The sequence below is a fragment of the Coptis chinensis genome, chromosome 2, assembly GCF_015680905.1.
Source record: "Coptis chinensis isolate HL-2020 chromosome 2, ASM1568090v1, whole genome shotgun sequence".
Taxonomy (NCBI): Eukaryota; Viridiplantae; Streptophyta; class Magnoliopsida; order Ranunculales; family Ranunculaceae; genus Coptis; species Coptis chinensis.
The window spans coordinates 103,361,501-103,372,571 of NC_141457.1; the positions used below are offsets into that span (position 1 = coordinate 103,361,501).

Sequence of the window (11,071 nt, forward strand, 5' to 3'; positions counted from 1 at the left end):
AAAGAAGTGAATGTATGTATCTATATATTGGAACTTAAAATAAGTGTATGTTTTTTTTAAACTTTTTCCTTTACATATGCGTTTTTTTGTTTGACGTATTGCATGTCTATTTTAACTCTGAAGGACATCTATTCAATTTTAAACATCTTGACTTGTAGCCCGCATAAAACACTTGACTGCTGAAAATATTATTAGCTATTGTGGCATTGTCTAGTGTACGCCCCATGTGTGATTATTTGTTTGATAATGCATTTTTTTTAATATCGTAATTTACAATGGTTAGCAAAGACATCACATGGTTCGGGTTCCACTTCGTGAGTCCCTAGGGGCAGGTACATAACATTAGGCTACATAACATTTTTCGACATTAGGCTACATAACATTTTGCTTCTCGACTTCCACCCATTTTATGATCGGTATGTCCGCCACTTCACGCGAAGGTCGGGTAATACTAGAGGCCCGGCTATACCGTTTTGAAAAGGTTGAAACCGGGTGAGAAAATTGTTCTTCGATTAATGAAGACACCTTGCAGCCTTGCTCCCCTAAAAAGGGTGTACATCACTTGTCTAGTGAAATTGCTACACTTGTTAAGCGAGATCGATTTACTATAAATCTTTTTCCGGATATGATCATAGGTTGTTTGAGAATGATATCTTCCCTTATAAAACCATAATTGATAGTTTGAATAATATGTTTCAATTTGAGGGTGATGATGATGATGAGGGGGTTCTTTGGTGATTATGTTGAGACAAGATAATGGCTGCTTGGAGGAGTCGCAAGTATGACTTAAAGAAGACATACCTTGATGGTAAGGATCTAGAAGAAGTGAGAACAATGGAATCCCGGAAGACATTCCTTTGGAGGATTGGAGAGCTTTTATGGAGCTTTGTAATTCAGACAACTTTAAGGTTTGTAAACCATACCCAATCATTTTACATTACCTATTTGATAGTATGTTGTCCGATAAATTGTGATTTCTCTTTGTATGCCGGGTTTGAATTTTATCAATGACGTGTAGGGAAAAAGTGCGAAAAATAAAATTAATCGCGGGAAAGCAAATGTAACCCAATTGCTTTCGGGGAAGGACACCGCACAACTTGTTCGCCATGAGATTGCAAAGGAAAGAGGTGTGCGGATGTAGAAATTTTCCGTGGTGACTGTACCTAGGCATGCATAGCCATGGGAAAAACAAAATTCATAAAAGACAAGATTTGGTGGTAAGTCTTTATATGGTACCTTTTGTGATTTTTCGATTTGCAAACATTTATGGTATTGATAACCGGAGTTGGTATGTTTATCTATCAATAGATAAGATTGGTGAACATACGCCTCCAATCCTCAATCGACCGACTTGTGATCTTTGTGGCGAGGTTTGAAATTTAATTGTTTTTTTTCAAAAGGTAAATTAGTCTAGAATATTAGTTATAAGCATAAATTAAAATTTTCCAATTAAATAGGTTCTTGGCAAGGATAGTAGAGGTCGCGGCGGTTGATGGGATCGGGTTGCTCCAAATCAAAATTGAAGAGACTTCGTCTCCTTATGTCAAGAGGAATCGAAACAAGTGAAGGCGACTTGGACTTAGCCTTTGTTTGAAAATAAACTTGATCGGTGACTAACAAATTTCAAGGGCAAGTAGATCATCGGTGACTCAAACAAGTCTTGATTCTCTCCGTATGATACCAATCACGCCTAGTACCCCTAATGGACCATCTTCTTCTTCCGGATTCTCTTCACGTAACACAGTTTCCAATGTATGTAATCTATTTAATTTTTTTATGTTCTTAATGAAACATGTATACTTTCGACTAGTAATGTTTCTTGCTGCTTTTTCAGGAAAGCAATTATATTGATGTTGAAGTGGATGTTAGAGCTCATTGGCCTTTGAGAAAAGTTGCATCCGGGAGGGTGATAAATGTTGATCCGGGACATAAAATTGGTAGAAGAACCGTAGGGAGGGCAATTTCCTAGTCTGCATTGAAGTGATTATCGAAAAGCTCATGTGAGATACGGAACCATATAACCACTTTCAAACCCTTGGACAAATTCAAGGTGGGGAAATGTTATATGGCCTAAAGCGTTTCTCAATTTTCTCCCTCCTCGTTGTTAGGCAGCAAACTTGAACTAGTAAGCTTCATTTTGAGTTCCATGTAAGCTTAAGTACTTTATTAGACATGTAAGGTTCATTTTGAGTTCCATGTAAGCTTAAGGTACTTTATTAGACATGTAAGCTTCATTTTTGTGCGGACTTTGTCTTTCTATGGATAATTTTGTTAGATGGAATAGTTTATCTTATTCATCTATTTAGTTTTATTTTTTCATTGTGGAACTTGCATATGTATGTATGTCTATGTGTTTGATATTCAGGTGGTGGACTCTACTCAATTGTACTAACCCCCCTTTTAACTCCGCCAATGCAAATTTATTTGCATTGTGGGTCCCAAGCCGAATAAAGGAGGAGGGAAAAGGGTGGCGACTTGAAGGAATGTTGAAACTTAGGTATGTGCTATTCTACTTTATAATATTTACATCTCACTCTTTTTAAAATTTCAAGTTCACTAAGTAAAGTTTGGTTGGCATCGAGGTGGTGGATTACAACAAAGATTGGGGATTCTTGGATCTTATTTGTAACTTAAGCGGAAGTTCTTTTTTTTTTTTGAATGGGGTGAAAGATAGAGTCCGTGGAGAGCTCTTGGAGAGACCTCATTTACAACCCAAACCGGTGGCGAGATCATGGGAAGGAAAAACTTAATGGACAGGTCAAGAAACTTGTTTTTCCCGTGGCAATTTGGTTGGTGATGATCATCCACTTCCATTGTAGAGAAAGTGAAATTATCCCTTGCATGTACCATTCCTTCATCAATCACACCGCTTGCAAATGAACACGGTATGTGCTACAATCCTACGAGGGGGTCATAGAGTGTTTACGGGTTTGTTTCTACCTATTACCGATTGCTAAAGCCGTGATATTGTGTGATCTCAATTCATGCAGTGAATACCCCGCACTAATCCGGTTCCGCCACTCAAGCCGATCGCAGCCCAAAGAGAATTCTTGCAATACCGTTAGTCATTATCAGTAGCAAAGCGGATGCACTATCGAGTAGCTGCGGTTGGCATTCATAAATCTGGGAAGGTTTTGCAAACTCTTCATCTCTTTGTTTAAACGGGAGTTGAGCAGTTGTAATGGGTTGGCTCACCGGGAAGGTAATGGGTTAGAAAGTTCAAAGGCAAGCTTTTTAGTTTTGCACAACATGTCGGGACTGGTAAAACTTAATTAATGCTAATTATACCTTTCTTACGGTACCATAATGTTTTACCATGATAGACACTTAAATTTTGTGTTTACTTTTGTTGTTTTGATTAATCTTTGTCGAAAGTGTCCGTGCTACTCATTCATCGGTTTTGTGATACTATAGTCAATAATCTCTTGGAAAAAGCTTCCTTAATGCTTGAAATGTCCGAGAAAGTTCTCACGGATGCCATACGATGACATGGTTTGTTTTATGTGACCTGAATAGTTGTATTTCCGTTTTCTCCATAAATGTATTCATGTTATCTTTCTTTGTTCCGTTTTGTTTTGTTTTTTTCTCTGTTGTTGTCCCGATTTTGCGCATTATAAAAAATGTACTAATTTTGCAAATGTTGTCTTTAAATCTTTGCTAGTTTCTTCCTTAAGGATTGTTCCAGAGTACCTCTTAGTATATTACAGTCCTAATGCAAAGGTATTTATAGTTCATGACCTTCTCTCCCTTTTTAGACTTGTACTATTCTTTTTTTTTCAGTGAATGGGGTGAAGGATAGAGTCTGTGGAGAGCTCTTGGAGAGACCTCATTTACAACCCAAATTGGTGGCGAGATCATGGGAAGGAAAAACTTAATGGACAGGTCAAGAAACTTGTTTTTTCCCGTGGCAATTTGGTTGGTCTGCTGGGTGTTTGTCGGAGTTTTATTCGGCAGTAGGGTCTTCTTTTGTTCGTAACGAGCCCGGTTGCTTTACGGTCCTATAGATGTCCGACGGAATCGTCAAATGGCTTCAGGACCATTACATCGGTTAGCTTCTAGCAGGTCCAAGGCTTATAATTCGGGACCAATGGCGAGAATTCCAGAGAGAGAAGGGGACACTTTCGACACCGACACCACAAAGAAGTCTGATCCCTTCCTTCGGTCTAGAAAATGTCACTTTTCCATACGGAGCTAGCCCCGGGAGGCTTTTACAGAATGCCTTCGTTTTAGCGATTCGGTAATGCCATGAGATGATGATATCGAGCATGAAGGTCAAGATAGCCAGGACTTTTCGGTTGTTCGTCGTTTGGTAATGGGTTGAGAAGAGACCATTACATCGGTCTTGATTGTTGCCAATTTCTGTGGAAATACATATGGAGAGCTTTTATGGAGAACGAGTAAGCAAACTAATTAATGACTAAAGATCTATCAATAGTTGCTGCAATCTGCTTACTTCTTTGTCTATGATATGCAACTTTTTGGTCTAGTAAAGCTAGTAGTTATTATTTGGTTGGATGTAATATGTTTAATCCTGTTGGAATTTTCTAATGATATCTTTATGTAATCCTCTATCCGATGCAATCGTGTTCGGTCTTGATTTTTTTATTTAATCCTCTATGTAATATGTTTAATCCTGTTGGAATTTTCTATGATATTTTAGTGATTTTAAATCCTTTTATGGATTAATGCCCCCCTCAATCTGTTTTAGGACTGGTCTATCATTTGTAACAACTCTTATATTTATCGTATTTCGGTTTTTTTCTAAATTTTGATGATTTTGAGATGTAGCTGTTCTCACATATATATGGTATTTGCAGGAGACAACACTTCCAAGAAGTAAGTATGAGGAGGATGTCTATATTAACAACCATACATGTGTATGGGGTTCTTGATGGAAAGATCATCAGTGGGATTACAAATGCTGCAAATCAGGAACAGCTACTGCGTTCTATAAAAGATCTTATGTAATATTTTCTCGCTAGATTTCTCGGTGAAGAGAAAAATCGACAAGAATAGGGACAAGATTCTCCATTGCGATAGATCGTTGCAGAAAAATCCATTTGTTGTACCTGTCCCATCTTCAATCCTCAAGAAATCCAAGAAAGCACGGAGAGTGGTTGTTGAAACAACCAAAGATGTTTCTAAGGTAAGAGAGTAATTATTTACTTAGAGGAGGTTGTTGATTTATGTTCTAAAGCAGCCGTTTCTTGATTCCATTTCTGTCTTTTGACATTCAACAGGGTCAAGTATCTGGAATGGTTGACTTGTGGGATACTAAAGGTATCATCTTAATAACCAATTTTTTCATTTTATCTTATACATGGTCCTAGTTTTTCGCATGTTTGGTACTCTGTGATTACAAGGGTCTGAGTGAGATTCTTTTTCTTGCAGATGAAGAAAATGTCAAGGCCGTAAAGGTATGATGTCATCATTTTTGTCAAGTTCTAATGGCTTAGTTGCTCTCTCGCTGCCACACGGGGTGTGTGTGTGAAGAGATCAGAAAAATTTGAACTATTTTGAAACATGTTACTCAAAGGGCAATGTGTATTTTTATTTCTCTTGGGTGGCAGTTTAGTACTTTAGTTGTAGTGTTTCTTTCTCTATTGTTTTCTCTATTTTTAAAATATTGAAGAGATTTTGAGAATCTGTGGAGTATTGTCTATGCTGATGGAAGTTTGTTTATTTACTAATTGAGAAGTTTTGTACAGAAGTCCAAGCCATCCCTTATTCCGGCAGTTGAAGTTGAACCACCTGGAACTACATGTTAAGCACTCCTATTGTATGTGAACATATAGGTATTACTCTTAATAGTTTTTATAGAGTTTATTTGGAGCTGGGTCAATAGCATATCAAGGTGTTCCAAATCAAGCAAGACACGAATTGGGTCTTACGTTTCCTTCCAATTTCCTTTTCTTTTTCAAATGTATTTAATGGAATGTTTTCCAATTTGTAGGTTTATGAGCAACACTATAGCTGCGACGGAATCAGTGGGACATCTAAGGTGGTGTTTGATTATTTGCAGCTCTCTGCAAACCTGTAAGTTAGGCGACAAAACTAACCCCTTTTATTTTTCTTTTCCTGCGGACAATTATAATGATCGTTGTGCACTAGATGTCTCTGGTTCCTTTCTAATCACCTGGTGTGAATGGTGCTTGATAGTGCAGATTGTATATGTAGTGCTTTTCTAGATTTCTCCGAAGTGTCTTACTAATGAATTTTGGTCCGTTTGCATCTCTTTGCCTTAATTTCAGTGCTGGCGATGAGGGGGTACATATAAACTTGCCCAAACATCTTAAAGTTCCATTCTGAGAAAATCAGGTATCCCCCCCCAACACACACACACACAGAGCTTTATGGTTTTTAGTCCTTCAGCTGTCAAAATTCAACATCTTCATCGATACTATCCAAGACTAGACAATACATACAGTTTTTTGTTTAGGACACCTTGCATTTCTGATTTTGGTATTCAATCATTTGACACAGGCATTTAAGCAAACGTTTGCCCCTTTTGGTATGTGTAGGGAAGCTATCGGATTACTGGAAAATGAAGGCGTGATTTACACAACAATCGGCGAGAACCACTATAAGTCCGCTTTTAAATGGCTGAATGCTCTTTTCTTCTTCGAGTTCATCGGTGTTTGTGAGTTGGTTTTTAATCCACTTTGTCATGCTGTAGCTTTGTCCCTTTTATTATTTTCAGTTTTATTTTGTTCTCTAAAAGTTGTAGATCCTACTATGTTGAAAGAGAAATCGAGATAATTGACGAAAGCTTACAATATTTAATTAATTTGCTAGGTCTCTGTTGATTGCCAGGATTTGCGGTGAAATAGAAATTAAAATATCAATATTTTTTTTAAAAAAATAAATAACTTCTGCCACGCCCATAGCCGTCGCTGAAAGAACTTTTTCCCACGGTCGTCCACTTTACCCCGCGGTCAAATAACAACCGCCAAAACCAAAATTCACTCATAAAACACCAAAGCTCACGCACTAAGACCGTAGGAAATACCTTTCCCCACGGACTACAAGCGTCGGTAAAACTAATCTTTACCTACGAACTCAAACCGTGGGAAATACTGACCTTTCCCGACGGCTTTTCCTACGGTTTAAAACCGTGGCAATACCGGACGGCAATGACCGACTTAAAAGACCGTGCCGCTATTGGTGGTTTTACCGACGGTCATGACCGGTCGGCAGACCATTCCCGACGCACAAAAAGCCCACGGTCCTCCGACGGTCCAAAACCGTGGGCTTTTCCCACGGTTTTGGACCGTGGCGTAAAACCTGTTTTCTTGTAGTGTCTTTATCAACTTGCATACTAGGTGCTCTTTGTCTTTGACCTCAAACCCCTCTGGCTGGTCCATGTAAACATCTTCTTCAAGGTCTCCATGAAGAAAAGTTGTCTTAACATCTAGCTGCTCAATCTCTAGGTTCATACTTGCGGCCATATCCAATACCACCCGGATAGAAACCATCTTCACTACAAGAGAGAAAATTTCATCAAAGTCAATACCTTTCCTTTGACCGAATCCCTTCACAACAAAGCGAGCTTTGTGCCTTGGGTGAGGATTGTTCTCTTCATGCTTAACTTTATATATCCACTTATTCTTGAGAATTTTTCGTCCTTGCAGTTTCTCAACTAACTCATAAGTGTGATTCTTATGCAAAGAATCAATCTCGTCATGCATGGCCTTCAACCATTTCTCCTTGTTTGTACCTTCAAGTGCCTCTTGATAGTACATAAGTTCTCCACCATCCGATAGTAGCACGTACGTATGTGGTGGATACCTAGTTGAAGTTAGTCTCTCTCTGTCTAACCTCCTTGCCCCATCTACTGGTGCCTTAGGAGGATGCACTTCTGCTTGCTCTAGTGGTGATTCATGCATCTCATCTGCATCTTCTATACCAATAGGTTCTATCCCACATGAGCAATAGGATTCTCATCATGAGCTTCAGGCTCATGGTTCTCTGCATTCTCAATGCCTTCTGCACGTTCTACAGTAGGAACTTCTAGTTATGAATCAACAAGATCATTGGTGAACGCCTGTAGCTTCTCACCCTTCTCAAAGTCTGCTATGGTTTGGTCTTCCAGAAACACAACATCTCGACTTCGGATTACCTTCTTGTTAATCGGATCATAGAGTTTGTAACTAAACTTTTCATCTCCATAACCCAGAAAAATGCACTGCTTGACTTTGTCATCAAGCTTGGATCTCTCATCCTTCGGAATATACACAAATGCCCTGCACCCAAATACCCTCAAGTACCCATAATCAACATCTCTGCCGACCATACTCTCTCTGGATAGTCACTATTTAGAGGCTTCGACGACGATAGGTTGATCACATGTACGGCTGTACGCATTGCTTCTACCCAGTAGGTTCTAGGTAGCTTAGAGTGAGACAGTATGCATCTCATCCTCTCTACAATTGTATGGTTCATTCTCTCTGCTATTCCATTATATTGCGGAGTCTTGGGAACGGTCTGCTCATGACAAATCCCATGACTCTGGCAATACTCTTCAAACGGCCCAATGTACTCACCCCCACTATCTGAGCGAATACACTTCAACAACTTCCCAGTCTCTCTTTCCACCATGCTGCGGAATTTCTCAAACACGCCAAGTACTTCATCCTTGGTCTTCAGACTATAGGCCCATATCTTTCTTGACACATCATCAATGAAGGTCACGAAGTATGAAGCTCCCCCATAGGACTTCACTTTTATAGGACCACATAAGTCTGTGTGCACTAGTTCAAGGACATTGTCCTTTCTGTGAGACGGGAATCTTTGGAAAGACACCCTGTATTGCTTTTCTACCAAACAGTGAGTACATGTATTTAAATGTGTACCTTTGATGTCTGGCAAGGCATTTTGCTTAGCAAGAACTTCCATCCCTTTTATGCCCATATGACACAGTCTCTTGTGCCACAGTTCGGAGGAAGCTTCTTCTTCGCCGCGATTCAACTACGCTTTACACAAACTTTGTGTTTTGTAAAGAGAGCAAGTTTTCTTCCCCACAAACCGCTACAATGGAACCTCTGCTTTCGGTTTCCATGCCCGTTACCAAACGAGTTTTACAAAGCCATCGTCATCTAATTTTCCAGCCGAAATTAGACTTAACTGTATGTCAGGGACATGTCTTACATCCTTGGGTGTCAAGGTGTAGCCGACATTGGTTTCTACATGAACATTTCCAATGCCTATAATCTTCGAGACGCCACTGTTACCCATCCTCACTTCACCATATGCACCACAGCTGTAGGTAGTGAAGAATCTCATGTGCAGTGTGGCATGATAGGATGATCATGTATCTATCACCCACTCTGTATCCTGATATGAGGTACTAAGACAGCACACACCACAATCTGACATAATTCCCACTAGGTCATCGACTAGTGCAGTAGTATCTCTGCTTGTGTTTCCGTTTATCTGCACCATGTCTTCATGTACACAGTTATTTTTCTCATCCCTCTTGATTAATTACCGACTCATATATCTGAAGTGACCCTTGGTGGCACAATAGTAGCATTGCCTCTCTGCCTTAGAAGTTCTAACTTCACTCCTAGATTTACTTCTGTCATCACCTCTAGAATGAGATGGTTTTCTACTTTTACCTCTCCACCGTTTCTCTGTGAAAAAGATCTCTGAGTGAGAGGAGCTGCCTTTTGAACTCCTTCTAGTCTCTTCATTCAACAAAGACGTGGTAGCCATCTCCATGATAACAATTCCATCCTTGGCTACTCCGTGTAGAGAGACTGCTAATGTCTCCCAATTTTTGGGTAGAGAGCATAATAGAAACAAAGCCTCAACTTTGTCTCCTAAATCAATCTTCATCAAATGCATCTGATTGATGGTATTCTATAATTCGTTAAGATGCTCAGACATTGAAGAACCTTCTTGGTATTTCGTGTCGGCAAACTTCTTAACGACCAGCACTTTGTTTCCACCTGACTTCCTCTCGTAGAGGTCTTCGAGTTTCTTCCACAAACTAAAGGTTGTAGTCTCTTGGGACACATGGTGAAAGACAATGTCGTCAATCTACTGTCGAATGTATCAAATTGCTTTTCTGTCAAGCTTTTTCCAGTCAGCTTCATCAGTCTTTTCTGGTTTTACTCCTCCATTCTCAATGGGTAGTGCCAAGTCCTTGCAGTATAGCAAGTATTCTATTTTGGCTTTCCAGATGGTGTAGTTTTCCCTATTCAGACTCGTCATGCGAGTGTTCACGGACTTGTCCATCTCTACAAGTTATTTAAACTCAAATCTTCTCTCAGGAATTTTGTCAAACACCTTCCGACTAAGATTTGGATAACACCCTAGGCTAATCTAACCTGGCTCTGATACCACTTGTTGAAGTTTATACCAATACTAATCGATTCTCCCACTATACAGATAACTTGTATTTGAACACAATTCAACTCCAGACAAATTCTAAATATCAACTACAACCTATACTAACATGCCCAACTCGCTAAACAACTATTAACAACAGATAATAATGTAAAGCAGAATTAAACGCATACCACAACACAAAGATATACCGTGGTTCGGCCAATGATATGATGTCTACTTCCACAAGAGCTCATTTTTATATAAAGTGGGAAGGAAGATTACAATCTCTCCTTTAAGTCTCTCATTTTACTAGATTACTCTTATCTCTTTACAGGGTTTTATCTCTGTAAAGGTTATCTCAATCTTGATAGCTTTCAAGATTGGATTTTTCTAACTTTTGTCTTTGCCCTAAAGTGTGTTTTCTAGGTGTTAGGTTTTGCCAAAAACTCAAACTCTTATTGGAAACTTCGGCATCCCAATTTCTTAGAAAATAGAAAATAGACTTGGCGCTTCGGCAACACAAGTCGAGTCGGTAGTCGTCTTTGAAAGTCTTGGAAGTCTTTACGGCATGGCATGGGTCGCTTTGGTCAATATTAACTGAAGCGCTGGTCGACTCTAACATTTCCACACATAATAAAATCCTTTCCTCCTCATGTGAGGGATAAATCCAACGGTTTACTGACGCAAACATGTAACCAGGAGCAACTCTTTAAATGCACTCTTAACCTCCACAATTTAA

The 11,071-nt window shown here is 39.3% G+C and overlaps 1 long non-coding RNA gene across 1 annotated transcript; it reads left to right on the forward strand.

The window, feature by feature from the left end:
• Window positions 1-4,951: 4,951 nt before the first annotated feature.
• On the forward strand, window positions 4,952-5,821 carry LOC147519877 (uncharacterized). Its single transcript, XR_015214311.1, has 4 exons — window positions 4,952-5,146; window positions 5,241-5,280; window positions 5,392-5,417; window positions 5,709-5,821. It is a non-coding gene; the product is annotated as an uncharacterized LOC147519877 (long non-coding RNA).
• Window positions 5,822-11,071: the final 5,250 nt, after the last annotated feature.